At 45.6% G+C, this 17,684-nt stretch overlaps 1 protein-coding gene and 1 long non-coding RNA gene across 6 annotated transcripts in view; one reads left to right on the top strand and one right to left on the bottom strand.

Annotated features, from left to right (window-relative positions):
* Nucleotides 1-7,343: 7,343 nt before the first annotated feature.
* LOC125748521 (uncharacterized) lies at nucleotides 7,344-12,121 on the bottom strand. 2 transcript variants are annotated; one of them, XR_007399580.1, is made up of 3 exons: nucleotides 11,956-12,121; nucleotides 8,031-8,137; nucleotides 7,344-7,803 (listed from the first exon to the last, which is right to left on the bottom strand). It is a non-coding gene; the product is annotated as an uncharacterized LOC125748521 (long non-coding RNA). The 2 variants fall into 2 exon arrangements; XR_007399578.1 differs by having other exon boundaries at nucleotides 8,046-8,137.
* A 28-nt stretch (nucleotides 12,122-12,149) lies between these two features.
* The window catches only part of LOC125748508 (plectin-like), a 137,190-nt gene continuing 131,655 nt past the window's right edge, over nucleotides 12,150-17,684 (top strand). For 3 of the 4 annotated variants that reach the window (XM_049024732.1, XM_049024731.1, XM_049024730.1), the window contains exon 1: nucleotides 12,151-12,345. The gene's annotated coding sequence lies outside the window, so the exon portion shown is untranslated. Of the gene's footprint in view, nucleotides 12,346-17,684 lie in introns of all 4 variants that reach the window. The other variant, XM_049024729.1, reaches the window with a different exon arrangement.

Below are 17,684 nucleotides of genomic sequence, written 5' to 3'. Positions count from 1 at the left end.
CGGCGCTCCCCTGTCAAATATGACTTGTGGAATTTAGCTGCCCAGGGGAGCCCCCCCCCCAGGACCGCTGCGGTGTGTGAGGGTTTCCCCAGAGGTGGCTCTTCAAACGACCGGCGGCAGATTAGCGAGTTGGGCAGGGCAGCGTCGGCATCCATCACGCCACGCGGCAGGCCGGGCCACTAAAAGGGGAACATGTTGTGTAACCCAAAACGCTGGGGCTCTAATGCATCCGAGTCGCGGTAAAAACAGGCAGCGGTGATGGTTATCTCACGGGCCGGGCAGACGCGCCGCTCAGCTAACGACTTCCAGCGATAACGTGCATCCAGTCAGAACTGTCAGAATAAATAGTATCTGAAATGGGCTGAAATTTAACTCCGCCGTCGACGGCCCAGAGTCTATTCCCAAAATCCACATTTTGGGATTGAAACATCTATATTCATACCAAATGTGACTAGTAAAGTCAGAGTCGTTTCAACAGACGCCATCGCTGTGGTTCCGACAGAGAGGCTCAAAAACACTGTCATGCTTTACCTGTAAAAAAGGGAGGATTTTCACAGCTGCTAATGACTTTGTTTCATTTTCCCGGTCACTTAATCTGCTATAAATCCAGCCGGCTCGGACGCAGGGTGTCCTACTGGGATGTCACATCCAGGTGTGTCTCTCTGTCCTCCCCCGCAGACAGAGAAATCAGTACATCACACCCTAATCCCTCATTTCCGCTAAAAATCAAGCACCTCATGACTTATGGTTGGAACTCGGGCCCCATGAGACCCCCCAGACATCTATGCTACTGTAACTCGTCCACTGTCGGTGTGTCGGTGTCATGTGGCCCTTCTTTATTTAATGGTTCCAGTCAACACCCCCCCCCCCCCCCATAAAGGGCATTTTCACACCGTGGGGAGCAGAGTTGGAGTGTGTGGTGCAACGTTTGGGTTTCCTGCTGACTCACTTCGAGCCCCTCGGGTGGATTTGGGGCCGAGGATGACCTGGGGTAGTCTGGCCAAATGAGTATCAAAGCTTTATTTAAACACTCCCCCCCCCCCCCCAAACTCGCCAGTGAACCATCAATGAAACGTAATCGTTTTCCCCCTGATCGTTATCGAGGTGGATTTAGGGCATGTTATAACAAAACACACATTTTTATAGAACACTCCTTCCTACTAAAGTACTGTTAATAGGGACTAAGCTATAAACGTCCGTCAGTTTGATGCAAAAGCGAGGAGCGAAGTGCTTCCTTTGCTGTTTGCAAGTGAGGGCTGTGTTCGCTGTGTTCGTGCGCTACTGCAGCAAAGTAGGTGACTAACCTGCCGGTCTCATACCCTAACAGAGCCCCCCCCCCGTCTGGGTCACCCCGAGTGCTTCATCTGTGTTAAAGCTAAAACCATCTATGTTTAAATTCCTCTCCATTCTCACCACTTTCTTAAACTAATACTCAAATAAAACCACATCCTCCAGTCCCATCCTGAGTCGGATTCCTGTTATAATTTCATTTTGTTTTTATTTAGGCCCAGAACCGGAAAGTTAATTCCTGTTTATTCCATGTGCTGCGATAAAATTGTTGACTTCCTGTCTGAGCCTGCTGACATTTTCAGGGAAAAGGTGCCGGTCGAGCCGCTGCCCTCCAGGGGTTGTCGACGCCTTGCACGGGCTATCGATGACCGCTGCGTGTCATTTATGGTTTCTGGGGGGCATGCCTTCCTCGGGCATTTTTAACAGCCAGTGACACGTGCTGGAAAGTGTAGCGGTTAGCGTGCGTTACAGAGTATGACTCCTCAGCCCAACCCAGGCACTTGGTCACAGGCTATAAAACTTCACCTCCAGATCAGAAATGCTGATGGCAGAATCAATTATCCCTGAAGTTGGCTGTCCAGCGAATACCGCCACTGTCCTGCAGGGTCTTCATTATTTACCCCAGTCATTATCATGCATACTAGGACCGCGTGGGACATCCTCTCTCTTTATGAATCGTTATTCACAAAACCCACCAGGGGGTGGCATGCTGCTTTGCACCTCCGATATCTGGTTGTGATTTACGGCTCTCGGGCCGCAGGAGGGCGCCCCCGAATCACCCCATCGAGCCCCATTTGCTGGAGCGGTCGCCTCCTCGCAATCCATCATGTTTGTCGGGGCACTGCTCCGGTCCAATCGGATTCATCAGCATGTCATCCAAGGTGGGGAGGGGTGACTCATGCAAAGATCATTGGGGTGGCGGGTGGTCTCCATGAAAAATGGCCACTGTGAATTAACTGAACATTCGGAATCTCCTTGAAGCAGTTATTGATTTTTATTTAACTTAATTCAGCTGTACGATTAAATGAATTGAAATCTAGTCAAGGACATACGTGTGCACAGTTCTCATCCAAGTTCCTTACTGAACACGACTGGATTTCCAGCTTCTCCATCTTTGTCCTCTGGTGTGACCCAAACCCCATCTCTTATTACCGCCGAAAATGGGCTCTCTGAACCTAAATACCCCATTTGCTAATTAATAGCCATCTTCTCCACTTTAATTAGTACAGAACTCAGCTGATATTGATGGCGATGATCCATAACGCTGTGGCGGACACAGATTCCTTTGCTGGTCATGTGAAGCTGCTGGCGTCGGTGGGTCTTGGGGGTTTGGCACTGGAGTTTGCCGATGACAGCTCGCAGCAAGTTGAAGTGTTCCCCGCTCAGAATGTCGGAAATTAAGAAATAACCTCAGTGGGTCTTTACGGTAATAACCAGAGAGAATCATTATGATTAAATATTGTGTCCTGGTGCTTATTTCACCAACAAAGATACCAATTTGCCCTTGATTTTTTTAAAATTTGCTTTCATAATGTATCCATTAAAGTATTCCAACAGCAGGTAATGAGTCACGAAATTACAGAAAAATAACAAGCCGTCCATCGGTTTTCAGCCTTCGGTGTTTGTTTTCTTGGAACTTAACAATCTCCTTGTTTTCCCACACAGGGCACTTGGCAGGGGCGTCAGAAGCATTTTGAATGTGAGGGGGACACAGTCGCATAAAAGTAATATTTTATATTAAATGTGGAGGGGAGGGGGGGGTCCAAACTAATAATTATGAAATGTGAGGGGGCGACGCCCATGGCACTTGCAGCCACTCAGGTGCTTTGCGCGGCGGTTTTGGCGAAGACTCCGATCAACGCATTTCGTTTGTTCTTCTGGTTAAATGACAACAGCGCCACCTTCTGGTAAAATACGTCAATTTCTTCGTTTTCTCCAAAGTTGTCTCCGTGCAGTTTCCGAATCGGTCCGTCACTAAAATGATGACTTCTCCTATAATGAACGCTAGGACTTCTCCTTATATTCATCAACTCATTTATCCAGATTGACTAAATTCACTGGGACTGTTCCATTTGTCTTTGTGCAGAAACGTTCGAATCCAGCTATTGGGACCAACTTCACAACTGTGCCCGTCCAGACAAAATGAAAAACACATTTCCTTGAGTCAAACGCGCATTTTAAAATGACATTTACGTTTCTACGATGAGAATCACACGCTGATTCATTCGAAACAGCACATTACCTCATTGCCGAACAGTAAATGAGATGTAATTGGGTCCTATTATAACTGGTGCGCGTAGCTGTTAGGGAAGGTCAGGACCCTTAAAAGGTGTCCAGTTTAACTTGTCCTTTGAACGGGCAGTTGCGTAAATGGGCTTCATATGCTCGGCTGAACTGGGGATCAGGCTGGTCCGCCGGTCATAGATGTTGGTCACACACTCGGGATGGAAATTTAAAGCGACAGCATCGGCACACTGACACATGTTCTTGCTGAATTGCATTTGTGTGGCGCTCATCTCAGGTGATGGGATGTGTCCTTCCTAAGGGTAGATCGTGCTGCGGAAGAATGACGTCCAGGTTTATCTGTAATAAGGCACAAAGGAGCTCTGATCCCCGTGAACTCAGTGAACCCGTCATGGTACACTTAGTAAGAATACCTACTTGCAGGTTCAACTCTCAGAAAGAAAATATATCTCTAGAGACCCTAGGAAGTCATTTGGCCACAAAAGTGTCGATAAAATATCAAGTGTTTTCCGTTGTGAGCTGCGGCTGTTTGGATAACAGCATCCGCTAAAATAGGCCCATACATAAAATAAAATGAATGCAACTAAACGAACGGTATTTTATGTGCAGTCGATGTATTGCTAAGGCCGCTATTTAGCTGGTTGCGGTCGATTATGGATTAGTACGGGACCACAGTAGACATCGATCATAAGCTTTGGTCCACCAAATAAATTTACCAAGCCGAGATGTCCGGCTCGGTCACTCGTCAGCTGCCTGACATCGTTACGATCAAAGTCACCCGGTCTTTTTTCAAAAAAGAGAGAAAGAACTCCTCATAAATTGGATCTTCTTCCGAATTCCCACCATAAAGACACACGATACACTTATTTTAGTCACTTATCCTGCTACTTCGTTAAAAGTTAAATACACGCAACTTACTGCTGAATAAACGAGGAAAAAATAAAGTAAATGCAATACTGTGGATTGAATATATATGCCTATAGGGCGATCATGTTGCGGCGTTCAGTTTTTAATGACTAGACTGTCCCGTTTAGTGGATACATAGTAAATAAGTCGTTTGGTTTTATTGGGATAGAAACTGCTGGGGCTGAAAAGTACGGGGTTCAAGAAAAACATCGAACGCGACATAGGACTTGGACCGCGAGCCGAGGCTCCGCATTGCGCGCACCCCGCTTTATTCGATCCATGTGCGAATTCAGCCCCCAGGCCGGATTAGTAAAATGAGAAAGGGCTCACATTTAAGCCCGTTCCCTGCTGAAAGGGGGAGCCAGCACTGCTTCTGACCCCACCGACACCTAGACACGCGTTGAATATGTATGCCCTTGACCCAGTCTAATTGTTTCACCATCCCCGAGATGTACAGGAAATGTTAATCTTTTCACATAAAACTCGAGAAATTGCAGTCAAGACAGAGACGAGGCAGCAAACCTGAAATTTTAACCGAGAGCTGTGAATAACTACGTATAGCGTCTCTTTGCCACTAGGTGGCATGAGTTCGCGTGTTCTCTTACTGCAACCTGTCTGTATACGAGTATAGAGTATTTGGTTCTGATAGTCGCACAGACAGGCTACAGATATAAAGACATATATACACAAATATACTTGTACCAGGTTGGTTCCCCTTTACATTCATAACTGCCTTAATTTTAAACAAGGTACTTGAAACATTCCTTGGACACTTCGGCCCATTTTGACATGAGGGCATCACACGCTTGCGGCAGATCTTTCGGCTCCACCTTTATGATGCGGATCTCCTGTTCCACCACATCTCATAGGTGTTCTATTGATTTGAGATCTGGTGAGCGTGGAGTCCATTTGTATACAGTGAACTCATTGTCATGTTGAGGAATCCAGTCCTTAGATGATATGAGCTTTGTGGCATGGCGTGTTATCCTGCTGGAAGTAGCCATTAGAAGCTGGGTACACTGTGCTCATTTAGAGATGGACATAGTCAGCAACAATACTAAGGTAGGCTGTGGCAATTTAATAATGCTTAACCGGGGCTCAAAATGTGCCAAGAAAATATTCCCACACCATTATACCACCAGCAGCAGCCTGAACTGTTGATACAAGGCAAGGTTAAAGCTCTAAATTAGGGTCTCTTGAGACCCCAGAAAAATTATGAAGAGTGGCATAATAGGGTCCTTTTAATCCCAGTTCAAGCTTAAGTTTTCCATAAGCAAATCTGACCTTAATACTCTGTATATGTACACAGATCTGCACCTTCAATAGAGTTACTACACAGATACTCTTTACGAACAGCCTGACAATTGAAATTCCTATTTAAAAACAGATTTGCCGTTTTTATCATTACAGGATCAGGGTGATTCCGGTGGTTTTATTTTTCTTGTTTGTCTTTGGGAATGGGAATCCAGGAATGTCATGCAAGGTAACAATTTGGGGGAACGGATCAGTGCTGCACTTCTCATTGGAGCCACTTGAGGGCAGTGTTGCATTAGCAATGGGGAAATGTAGAGCTATGGTCCATTTAGGCTGCTGTCCACATCTGTTAAACCCGGGGTGTATAGCCCTTATGGATTGAATGACGATGAAATAAGCATAAAATCAAGGAGTTAGCTGTGTATGTGAATAAAACTTTGATTTCTGATTTCTGACAGGATGGGTACATCTGCTGTAACTTTCTATTATGTTGTCACTGTTCTGGGGTATTTGATACATTTTCATGGCTGAGGTCATCACAGGACATTTAAATGTCTGAATGTTTTCATGGGTGAAAGACATTTTCCAGGCAGCTGATGTAAACTCCATCCATTTTCTGCCGATTCAGCTTTTTGAACACTGGATGCCTTCTTAGCTCAGGTCAATTTCCTCCCATTCGGCCTGTTCTGGGCAGGTCCAGAAGACTGGCAGGGACTGGGAATACTGGGCCTGTGCCCGGCTGTGGCCACAGGGCCTGGAGCCTGGATTTGGGGAGCACCCTGTTTCGCCGGCGCCGGCTCCCATTAAGAGGGGGCTTCAATATGAGCCGGGGCAGCCTACAATGCCAGCCTCTGTCGGGGGTTCTGAAGCAGCACAAAGAAAGTAAGGTCAAGGAGTGCCAGCTCGCAGAATGTGGGCTGGAGAGGTAGCAGGACAAAGGAGGACAGACAGTGACCCCTGATGCCTCTGATCGCTGCCCCTACATCCCATCCCAGCATGCCTCAGTACCTTCAAAGACACTGCGCTCAAAGGGTCTTTATGAAAGCGCAGAACACCTCTGTGCCGAACTGAAAGCGATTCAGCCCCTGTTCCAGCTCAAAGGCTTGGCCTGTATGGAAGTTACTTCCATGTTGGCCATCAGAGAATTTTCAAGCTACATCTTCAACGTTTCAACCTTTCTTTGCACACACGCACACGACAGAGCGTTTGAGCCTTCTAAGAGTGACACAGGAAGAATCCAAAAAACATGAAAGAACCCTAAAAACAAAAGATGGCACAGCTGCTGATGTGACATGCAAGGAAGCCCGACCAAAAGTTTAAAGTTCCAGGCAGAAATGAGAAAGGCGCCTTCCTGAATTCCTATTGGCAGGTGGCCATCTATATACAGCGCTGACAGAAAGTCTTGGTATACTAGCTTAATTCTGTAAAAATATTGCAAAATTATTGGCTTTATAGCAAAGGCCATTGAATAGCAATGTTTCAAAAATCTGCACATATCATCCACACAGACATTTTCCTTTTATTAGGTGTCATATTTTTTGAGTGACTCATTCAGTTCTGTTCTTGCCATTTTGCTATAAATTGCAATTGTAGTCATTGACTCCCCAAGCGAAACTAAACATTATGCAATATGTTATTGCAAAGGTGTTACCAATTAAAAAGCATCCAATGAGACTGATTGTCAATGAACCTTTTAACCCAAAACAGCTGTTTTTGAACTATAATTTGGGTTTAAATTTATTACTACTTGAAATGAATGTTTTGCTTAAAACTACTGGTTGTTTCTAATGCTGTACACCTTCTGAGAGCGTTCCTGTAGGCCGGCCGATGGGATGCGTTTTCTTGCCTAACATTTGGTAACAGTTTAATGTCAAAAGCAGCTGTGCAGAGAACACCCTGTACAGCACACTGCATGAGCCTCACTGGGCTCCTGCGTCCAGTGTGCCATGCAGTGGGGAGGTCCTTATGACAGTGATGATGCCAGGCCCAGTTTCCTGTGGCAACCCGTGATCCTGTATCCCATGAACGAAGCTTCTGTCGTTTCCATCAGGGGCTAATGAATGCATCTGGAACATCGCGAATGTGAGATGGCACAGGGATTCTCTCTGACTGGGACATGTTGGAAAGACCAAGTGAAAAACTTTTCATTAGTTGAAGACTGTTGGCAGTTCCATCTAGAAAGGTTGCCAACAAGCACCACTAATCCAGGGAAATTCAGAGATAAAAGGTAAATTCTCATTTTGTGTGCTCTTATCTCACGGGTGGTGTACGGCCCATTGACATGGCTCTTTCAAGATAATAAACTTAGATATAAAAAGCATGCTTAAGAAATGGACCTTGGAAATCTTAACCTTCTGGGATGCACAGGGATTCTTGTGTTCCTTTCATCTTCCAGCACCATCCCCAGTCTCCTGTACTTCGGTTTCCTCTGCAGATGTTTCCTCTGTAAGATGGTAGGACAGATTGAACTCGTATATGAGATAAAGTCCCTACATTCTGTTTGAGGCATTCAGAGATTAAGCGGTGTGTTTTACACGCACAATTTCAGCGTAATTGTTCCGATTACCTCTGGAAAGGCCCAAAGTGAATACTCTTTAAAGCAAGGTCTCCGATCTCAAACACATGTTACATTTGCTCTGCACGCAAAAGCAGGAATACGATTTACATTGACTTGTTTAACTTCTCAAGGCAGTTAGCAAAGGTTCCTGTTCACAGCTATGGAAATGTAAATAATTCATCCACGTCCCTTATTCTATTACATAACTTACATAAGAACATTTTGCAAGTGACATAATTACTTTTCGTATTGCACCTTGACACAACACAACACACATGGCCTATTGGTCTATGCTTGGCCATCGATATGTCCCGACACCCTCGTGCTCTGTCTTCCTCCCCACATGTGTGGGCGGTGTCTGCCGTGGGCACCATCTGAGCGTGACATCATCGGTTTACAGACAGACACCATGGGTGTGGCCTATGATATGCTGGCTGACAGACCTGCAGATGTGCCACTCATTGTTGGACTTTAATCTTGACCTCAGATTACACCTCAATTTTATTCTTTCTCTGACTTAGCTTGCTCAGGGGGGCTTGGGCAGCCAGCTGACCTTGGACCACAAGAAGTGTTATACTTTACTTGGAAATTTTTGGTTCCTTTCCACCATTGTCTTCTTTCTTTCTTTCTTTCTTTCTTTCTTTCTTTCTTTCTTTCTTTCTTTCTTTCTTTCTTTCTTTCTTTCTGTTTCATATACAGTATAAATGATGAAATAACAGATTACCACATACCCTTATCAAGCCCCTTTGGGGTGAATAAAATGCCTATATTGTGCTGTATGTTATCTTCCACTGTCTTGTCTTTTATTGCATGGCTGTTTCACCTTTACACTTTATCGCCCTCATTTGTTCTAATGTCTCACTTTGTCCCCATCCCTCCCCTGCAACTGTGGCACAAGAATTTCACCGCATTCCTTGGAACGCGTGACAATAAAACTTGACACTTGTAAAAAAAATTATGGAGCTTTATTTTAACTGTGAATATTTCTAAAGCCCAAGTGCTTCATGCCGCATTGCTCCACCTACGGCCTTTTGCTGCTGGTTACTCGGCTGTCTGCAACACCCACGCATTTTTTAAAGGACGCACTCAAAAGAAGCTTAGAAATGGCAGCAAGTACGAATTTTCTTCACCTGCTTCAGGATCTCAATGTTTTATGCTAACAGTCATTCTCTACCCAGCACCGGGAACCAAATATAACTTATTTATTTTATTGAGTTTTGGGGTTTCAGTTAACGACCCTGTGTCTTGTTCAGTCCTACATATGATTTAATTACGAAACTAATAATTAGCGAGATTTAATCAACTTTTGACTGGTACCTGGAATACGAGATGCAGTGGCTCTCTGTCTGTTATTCCCAGTTACCTCACAGCCCTTGAGGACCAAGGATGCACACCCTGGTTTACGGCCTTCAGCTAGGTGCTCCTCTGCCTCATCTTGCCCTATGCTCCAGCCTCAACAGGCAATGTCTTTCTCTGGAGGACACGGCTGTCCCCCTGGGCCGTTTGTGGGGCCTTCCAGTGAATCAAGGGAGTCTTGTTTGACACAGCTGACATGGGGTGGGGGGTCGACATCAGCGACTCCGTGGGTGCAGCCGAAATCCCATACTTACAGACTGATAATGACCTCCATTAGAAGCTGGGTATTTACCAATGACGCAGCTTGATCCCCAGTAAAATTTAAAAACTGTTAAAATGTGTTAGAGTGGACACTTCCTCCATCATCTTGACATCTTGTCCGAGCAAACAATATTCTTTGCTGCTTAAAAGTGGCTACAAGAATGATTCCTGACCGTAGGGGGATGTCTTACGAACAGAGGTTGGCAGAGTTAAATTCACTCAGCCTCGAGCAAGGGAGACTAAAAGGGTTTAGATGCTGTTCATCCGAATTGTTGCTTCAAAATAAGTTCTAATGCAAGAACCCGTGGCCTCAGTCGGAAGTTATAGGGGGAACACTTTAGTTTGGATATGAGAAAGAACTTCTTCTCAGAGCATGTAATTAGAGTATGGAATGGTCTAGTTAAGACCCTAGATTCCTTCAAATCTGAACAGGACAAGATCACTCAAGTAAATGATTAGTTTGACTCCCTGCAAGTGAGCTTGACGAGCCAAATGACCTCCTTTGGCTACAGATACATCCTTATCTTCTTTGCCTCTGGCGGCAGCTCCAGTGGCCTTGTGGGATAGCATAACATCCATCACTCTCACATATGGTAACTCCAGTACACTTTAGCGTGTTTTCTGACAGGGGGAACCCGGAGTACCCAGAGAAAACCCCACGATTACACATGAAGAACATGCAAACTCCACAGACATGAACCCAGGCTAGGCACTCGAACCCAGAGCCTAGAGGTGTGATGCAACCATGTCTACTGCTGGGCCATCGCACCACCCCGCAAGAGGATGTTCAATACGGAAAACATTATGCTAATTGTGGCCGTGAGTCGATTAAGGCTAATGCTGGTTACAGTCAGTCATAATCGGCAGTTTGGGAGCATTTTAGTTCGCTAATACATTAAACTTCTTATTTATTGTACATATTTATTTTTACAATGTGCAAATAAGCGTCTCTTAGCTTTGGTCACTCCAACGTGTCCATAGATGCATTGCCTTCGGTTTACACTGTTCATAATTGTCTGTGCCTGCAGTTTTAATAATAAATCATTTCAAAATTCTGTTTTTCCTGCTGTACCAAAATTACACCGAATTGCAAACCCAAAACTGAAGTTTTCCCTGAGTTGCGAATTTTGTGTATCGTTACAACTCCATGTAGGAAGGCGTCAGAATATTTCGGGCAATCGGTGGCTTCCTCTTGGGACGGGAACCCATCCCAGTATGGGGATGTAATGGTTATTCCAGTTTAGATGTTTTACTACCAGAGAAACATACCAGACTATACTTGCATCATCAGTGAGATGTGGCAGGTTTCTCCAACCATGTTAAGCTTGTTAAAAGTTGCACTTTACTTTTCTTAACAGTATTGATTTCTTCCTCCAGGACTGAATGTATCTGCCTGACAGATGCAGCTTGTCCACAGGGACATCTGCTGTGAGATTCCACGTGACTGATTTGGGGCTGACATGCTGATCTTCTTGCAGGTGTGATGTTTCGTGGACCTCACCCAGTAACTATGTTTGCCCAAAGGCTGGGCTGTTTGTTAAAAGGGTGCAGTGACTCTGTGGTGCAGCATTCTTGAAATCTGGTAGCTTATTTATTCATCATGTAGTGAGGTCTGTGTGAACAGGACGTTCAAAGCACGAATCAATAATCACATGTGTGCTAAACCTGCACCACGTAATACGTCTCAGTTTCTAAGCATGACTCCTTTTAAACAGACACAGATTATTATAAAAGGTATTATGATAGCAAATAAAGCAATATATGCAAAGTTTCCACTTACAGATGATAAATATTTTCTTACACGAATTTAAATAAGATCAGTGCCTACATGGAAGATCAGTATCGAAAAGTAAATAATGACAGTTGCTAGAGCATATTAATAAGTTAATTTAAAGGAAATACAACAACTATTTGGAAACTAAAATAAATAAATAAAACCACCCAGCCTTTATGCTTTTATCAATAATGTTCCCCCATCCGTGAGCCCCCATCAGGACGGATGCAGTGCGCGGTGCTGATGCGGCTCCCGGTGTTTCGCGTTTTTTTCATCCGAAACGCGGCAGCGGTGAATCCGCCGCATTGCTCACCGCGTCCGTGTAGCCGCTTATTGCTTTAGGGGGTGCCGATGTGTCGAGAGTGTGTCCACCCTAAATATCACTTGGCATCCCCCCCTCTCCAGGAAGCAGGCTGGGCGGGAGCTGTCAGGTGTACGATTTCCCCTTCGTTAATGATTCATTTTTAGAAAGGCACGGGAGGGCCGCGGAGGAAGGGCGGACAGCGGCGCTGCACGTCCGGACGCATAGCGGCGGACTGCGGATTGTGCCAAGCCAGCCTTTAAGGATAGGAGTGGCTATTTAAACATTACACACCGGATCGCTGAAGGGGTGGGGAAGCCAGTATTCCCTGGCGGAGCGATCGGCCGCATTCATGGGCTTGTGAAAGGACGGACCGACGCTGCAGGGCTGGATCCGCGCACGGTAAGCACCCCCAAAATGCACGGCGATGCCTATTTTTACCCGTCTTGTGGTTTCCCCCCGTGTGCATTTCACACTCAAGTCGTATCGCATAACACATAACAGTCGTCAACATGAGAATATGAACCGCAAGGCGAGAAGCAGATTCATAATTTCACGTTATTTGTTCACCGATCCAGTTGTTCTGAGGACATGCATTTACTTACAAGGATTAAAATTAGGAGGCAGGTGCACTGAGCTTTGCTACGCTAGAATAACGGCATTTTTTACACAGTAAACCCAGGGCAGTAGTGTCTTCTTTTTCTTCAGTTTGTTGTGCAATCACATCTACTTTACTCTACTCTGGTATTTCGTAAACAGGACTTGACAATGACTTTATATGAAGTAAGAAGTAACCATATAGCACACGTAATAAAAAGACGTGTGGGTTGCTGTCACGCGCCGTAATATATATATATATATATATATATATATATATATATATATATATATATATATATATATATATATATATATATATATACCATGTAACCGAAACGTTTCTCAAAGCCCGTTTTCAGTTGGTGGTAAGTCTTGCACCTTTGGATCACTACCCCCCACCCCCCAAGCAGGGAAAGGTCCAGACTAAGGCGCAGTTTAAAAGTGCCGCTGTCGCTTCCTTGCGCAGCCCGCTAATAGACCTGGGACGGTGCTAATGAATTATCCAATCGGGGAGGGCCTTGCAGCGGTCGGGCTGCGCTCTACCAGGGGGAAGGCAGCAAGCTAGGATATCGGGGATTGTGTGGGCAATTGACATGACAGCGTGTTAGCATAATTACGTCGACAGCGCATAACCTTGCCTTCTTGCAGCGGAATAATAATTCTAATGATGAGTACAGCCACTTTGCTCTGTAGCCTTTATCGGCCTAGTTTATTAATCACACGAACAGACACATCGCTTAAGGTACAACACTCCACACTTCGTGAGTGTTAACATACAGAACAAGAAAGACATTCCCTTATATAGGGGGTGCTGCCAAAAGTATACGCCCTACAAACACTGCCACCTTTTGGTCATGTGTTGGTACAGTTATATGCAATCATACATTTATCAACACTCCCACTTATGATTGACTTGTATACTGTATAACTTTAACCTAGTCAAATAAACAAACAAAAATGATAATCAAATGCCAAGCATTTACACACCGAACATGACCCTCGCAAATTTCATTTGCTTAAGTTTGGAGATAGGCTTGGTCATAGCATCGGCAACCATGTCATCTGTGGGACAGTAAGTAAGTGTCATCTCCTCGTTCCTTATGGTGGACCTAATAAAGTGATATTTAATGTCCACATGTTTACATCTTTGCCTGGACACAGGGTTCCTAACAAGTGCAATAGTCCCCTGGTTGTCCTCATAAACAACTGTTTTCATGTATACATGGGTATCTATACCTTTCAGCAGTTGCTCCAAATAAATACACTCCTGTATTGTTAGAGCTAGAGCCATGTATTCGGCTTCACACGTTGACAGGGCTACTGTGGGTTGCTTTTTGGTCTTCCAAGAGATCAATGAACTGTCTTTAGCCATACTCACACAATAACCACTCACGCTACGCCTGTCACTGGTGTCTGCCCCCCAGTCTGCGTCACTATAAGCTATGAGGCCTAAACTTTCGCCGCTCTTTCTGAAACAGAGCTGTCTGTCTGCAGTCCCCTTGAGATAACGTAAAACATGTTTCACTGTAGTCCAGTGCTCGTCTGTGGGGTTTGCAAAATGCTGTGATAACTTGCTTACCACGAAACATAGGTCAGGTCGTGTACAGGTAGCCAAGTATATGAGGCCGCCCACAGCCTCTCTATATTTCCTCACATCAGTCATCTTAGGTGCATCCACGGAATAGTCTATCTTTTGGTCACATGGTGTTTCCCTAGTTCTACACTCCTGCATGTCAAAACGATTCAAGATCTTTCCGACATACTTCTCTTGTGACATTTTTATGCAACCATCAGACTGGTCAAAGTCTATGCCTAGGAAATGCTTTAACCCGCCTAGATCCTTCATCTTAAACCTAGTGGAAAGCACGGTCTTCACCTGTCCCAGACTCTTGGTGTTGTTGGCTGCAATGATAAGATCATCCACCCAAATAACAACTATTACTTTACCTGTTTGTTTGGATTCTTTTGTATACACACAGTAGTCTGCTGGGTTCTGTGTAAAACCATCCTCAACTAGGCATGTGTGAAGCATCTCATTCCAATTACGTCCCGACTGTTTCAAGCCGTAAATGGACCTTTTTAACTTGCACACAAGCCCCTTTCCTCCCTTCTCGTAACCCTCCGGCTGTTCCATATAGATGTCACGATCGATGGGTGCATGCAGATAGGCTGTTTTTACATCCATTTGATGTAGTATCAAGTTCTCTTGAGCTGCCTTCTGCATCACTACGCGCATACTGGTCAGATTGGCTGTAGGTGAAAATGTCTCACCATAATCTATCCCTGCCTTCTGACTATATCCTTTTGCTACGAATCTAGCCTTGTATCGGTGATGTCCGTCACTGTCCTCCTTAATGGAATATACCCATTTACCCCCCACTGTCTCTCTGCCCTCTGGTAACGTAGTCAAGGTAAAGGTCTGGTTGTCCTCTAAAGACTGAAACTCCTCATCCATTGCTCTCTTCCATTCTTCTGACTCAGTTGATGCCATAGCCTCTTTAAAAGTTAGTGGAATACCACAAACAGCTCGGTAGCAATAGTCCATGCTAGTGAGTGTGCTGTCGTCCTCGTCACTATCCTCCTGACTATAATCCTTCAGATACCCTGGAGGTTTACGCTCTCTGATGGGATATTTCCCTCTGCTTGAGGCCTGTGACGTCACCCTAGGGAGTTCCTCGCCATCACCCTCTACTGACTGTGGATTATCAGTCTGTATATCAGTGTTGAGGGTACTAGACTGTGGTGTCTGTCTATCTTTACTATTCACTATGGGGTCCAGTTCTAGTTCCTTAGTCTGAGTCTCGTTTTCGCAGGTTGTCTTTGTGATAAATTTTACTAATCTGTGCTTTTGTACTTTATGTTTACCGGGGTAGTAGACTAGGAAGGCGGGGCTACCTTTGTCATGTCCTATGAACAGTCCCTTCTCGCACCTAGAATCTAATTTACCCCCGTCTGGTTGATAGGCATAGCACACAGACCCAAACTTGTACATTTTGGCTAGATCACACTTTTTTCCCGTCAGTGCTGTGTAAGGTGTAGTACCCGTGTACTTGTTAAAGCACCGATTCCTGGTGTAGGCAGCTTCCTGAATGGCATAATGCCAAAGGCTTTTGGGCAGACCACTGTCAATGAGCTTACACCTTGCCATTTCAAAAAGAGTGCGTCCCGCCCTCTCTGCTATCCCGTTCTGGTGAGGCGAGTAGGGACAAGACGTCTCGTGTTTGATTTTATTCTTTCTCAGTAGTGTCTGAAACTCTCTATTGATGAACTCAGTCCCGTTATCTGATCGAATGCATTTTATGCTGCCGTAAGGCGCTACATCGGCCAGGAACTTCTCAGTGGCCTGAACTGAATCACTCTTTGCTTTGAGAAAGTAAACGAACACCGCCCCTGTGCATACATCTGTGAAAGATTGCATATACTTGAAACCTTCTATTGATCCGTTGCTTACTGGACCAGCTAGATCCGTGTTCACCAGCTCAAGTGGTGCCTTTACTTTGTCGGTTGGCTCTCTGTTTCTTGTTTGAGTAAACTTACCCTCAATACATACACTACATTCTTTATCAGGTCTACGCTTTGCACCTTTAATGTGCATGCCTGTTGTTACTTCCTGCAATCTCAATATGTCCTCGTAGTTACAATGACCCATGATCTCGTGCCATGTCTGGATATCATGGCTGACATAACACACATCATTTTCATCACCCTCAGTTTGCAAGTAGTACATTCTCTTACACACATGAATGTTAAACCTTGCGCCACCAGGCGCCACAAGAACATTTTTACCTTCGTCAAAGAACACCTTGGCACCATTAGCGGTGGCACTCTTAACTGAGAAAAGTTCTTGTGGGAAGGAAGGGATGTAGAGGGCGCTTTTTAACGTCACTGTACATCGGCGTCCCTCGCTGTCGATGAGGCACACCTGTGCGTCTCCCCTGCCCTGTGCCAACCCGTAGGTGCGCTTCCCGTCTGCCAGCTCCATGCTGTGCCTCTCGGGCCTAAAGGTGCTATCAAAGTTCTTGAACCGGCTCCTGACGTTGATTATGTGGGATGACGCGCCCGTGTCGACGAGCAGCCCTTTTCTCTGGATCGGTAGCTGTTGCCCTGACTGGTTGGCCTCTTCTGCCTGCGCCCCGAAAGTGAAGTCTTCTCTTCCCGCGGCTTCCCGCCCGCCATCTCGCCCGCGACTGGCCTTACTGCTGTCGCCACCACGGTCGCCATCTTGGGCACACGCGCACCGAGAGCCCTGTGCACGTTCCTTCTTTCTACACGCTTTATCTGTGTGACCCGTGGTTTTGCAGAAACTACACCAAACTTTCTTTGTGCAGTTATTTTTCCGGTGGCCTTTTTCTCCGCATCGCCAACACACTAGATCTGTCACGTGTGCGTCCTTCTTCTTTGGCGCCGCCTGGGCCTTCAGGACTCGCTCTCCCGCTTCCTCGGCGGTTGGGTCTGAATCTTCCGATGCTTCAAAGTTTCGCAACTTGGCTTTAAACTCTCCCAACTTCATATCCGCTGAACCATGTGTAACCATCAGCGTGAACGGCTTGTACTTTTCTGGTAGTCCCCTCATAACCATCGCCATCATCAGTCCCTCACTTGGTGCTTCACCCGCACCTCTGAGCGCCGTAATGATTTGCTCTGCTCTGATAATGTATTCGGTTACGGTCTCTGTGTTCGTTTTCTTCAGCGAAGTAAGTGTTATATACAGGGAGACAATTCGTGGCCTACCTTTACCGATGTAGTGTTCTCGTAACACTCGGAGACTCTCTCTGCCTTTGTCTTTAGTGTCTCTGAATATCAGTCCCAAGCTCGTATTGTCGAGTAATGGCGCGAGCGCGCAATATGCATCCGCATTAAGCTTGTCCTCTTGGGTCTGTTCTTCCACCGTTAGAGGTGCAGCAGGCTCGTTCAGGATTGTCTGTTTCAGGCCAACACTGTGCATGCAGCACAACATTCTTTCTTCCCAGAGCTCATACTCCTCTGCTCTCCCGTCGAACGTGGGCCATTTGGTCTTGCTTCTGTTCGTCATGGCTTTCTGTGTCTGTAGCTCAGCTTAACTCCCGTTTCGGCTTACATTTAGCTCTCCGGTTCTCTCGCCGCTAAACTAGCTATCACTTTCAGTCAACTACTGTAGCTAC

The sequence above is a fragment of the Brienomyrus brachyistius genome, chromosome 9 (assembly GCF_023856365.1).
Source record: "Brienomyrus brachyistius isolate T26 chromosome 9, BBRACH_0.4, whole genome shotgun sequence".
Taxonomy (NCBI): domain Eukaryota; kingdom Metazoa; phylum Chordata; class Actinopteri; order Osteoglossiformes; family Mormyridae; genus Brienomyrus; species Brienomyrus brachyistius.
This window is presented reverse-complemented; position numbering and strand designations above follow the sequence as displayed.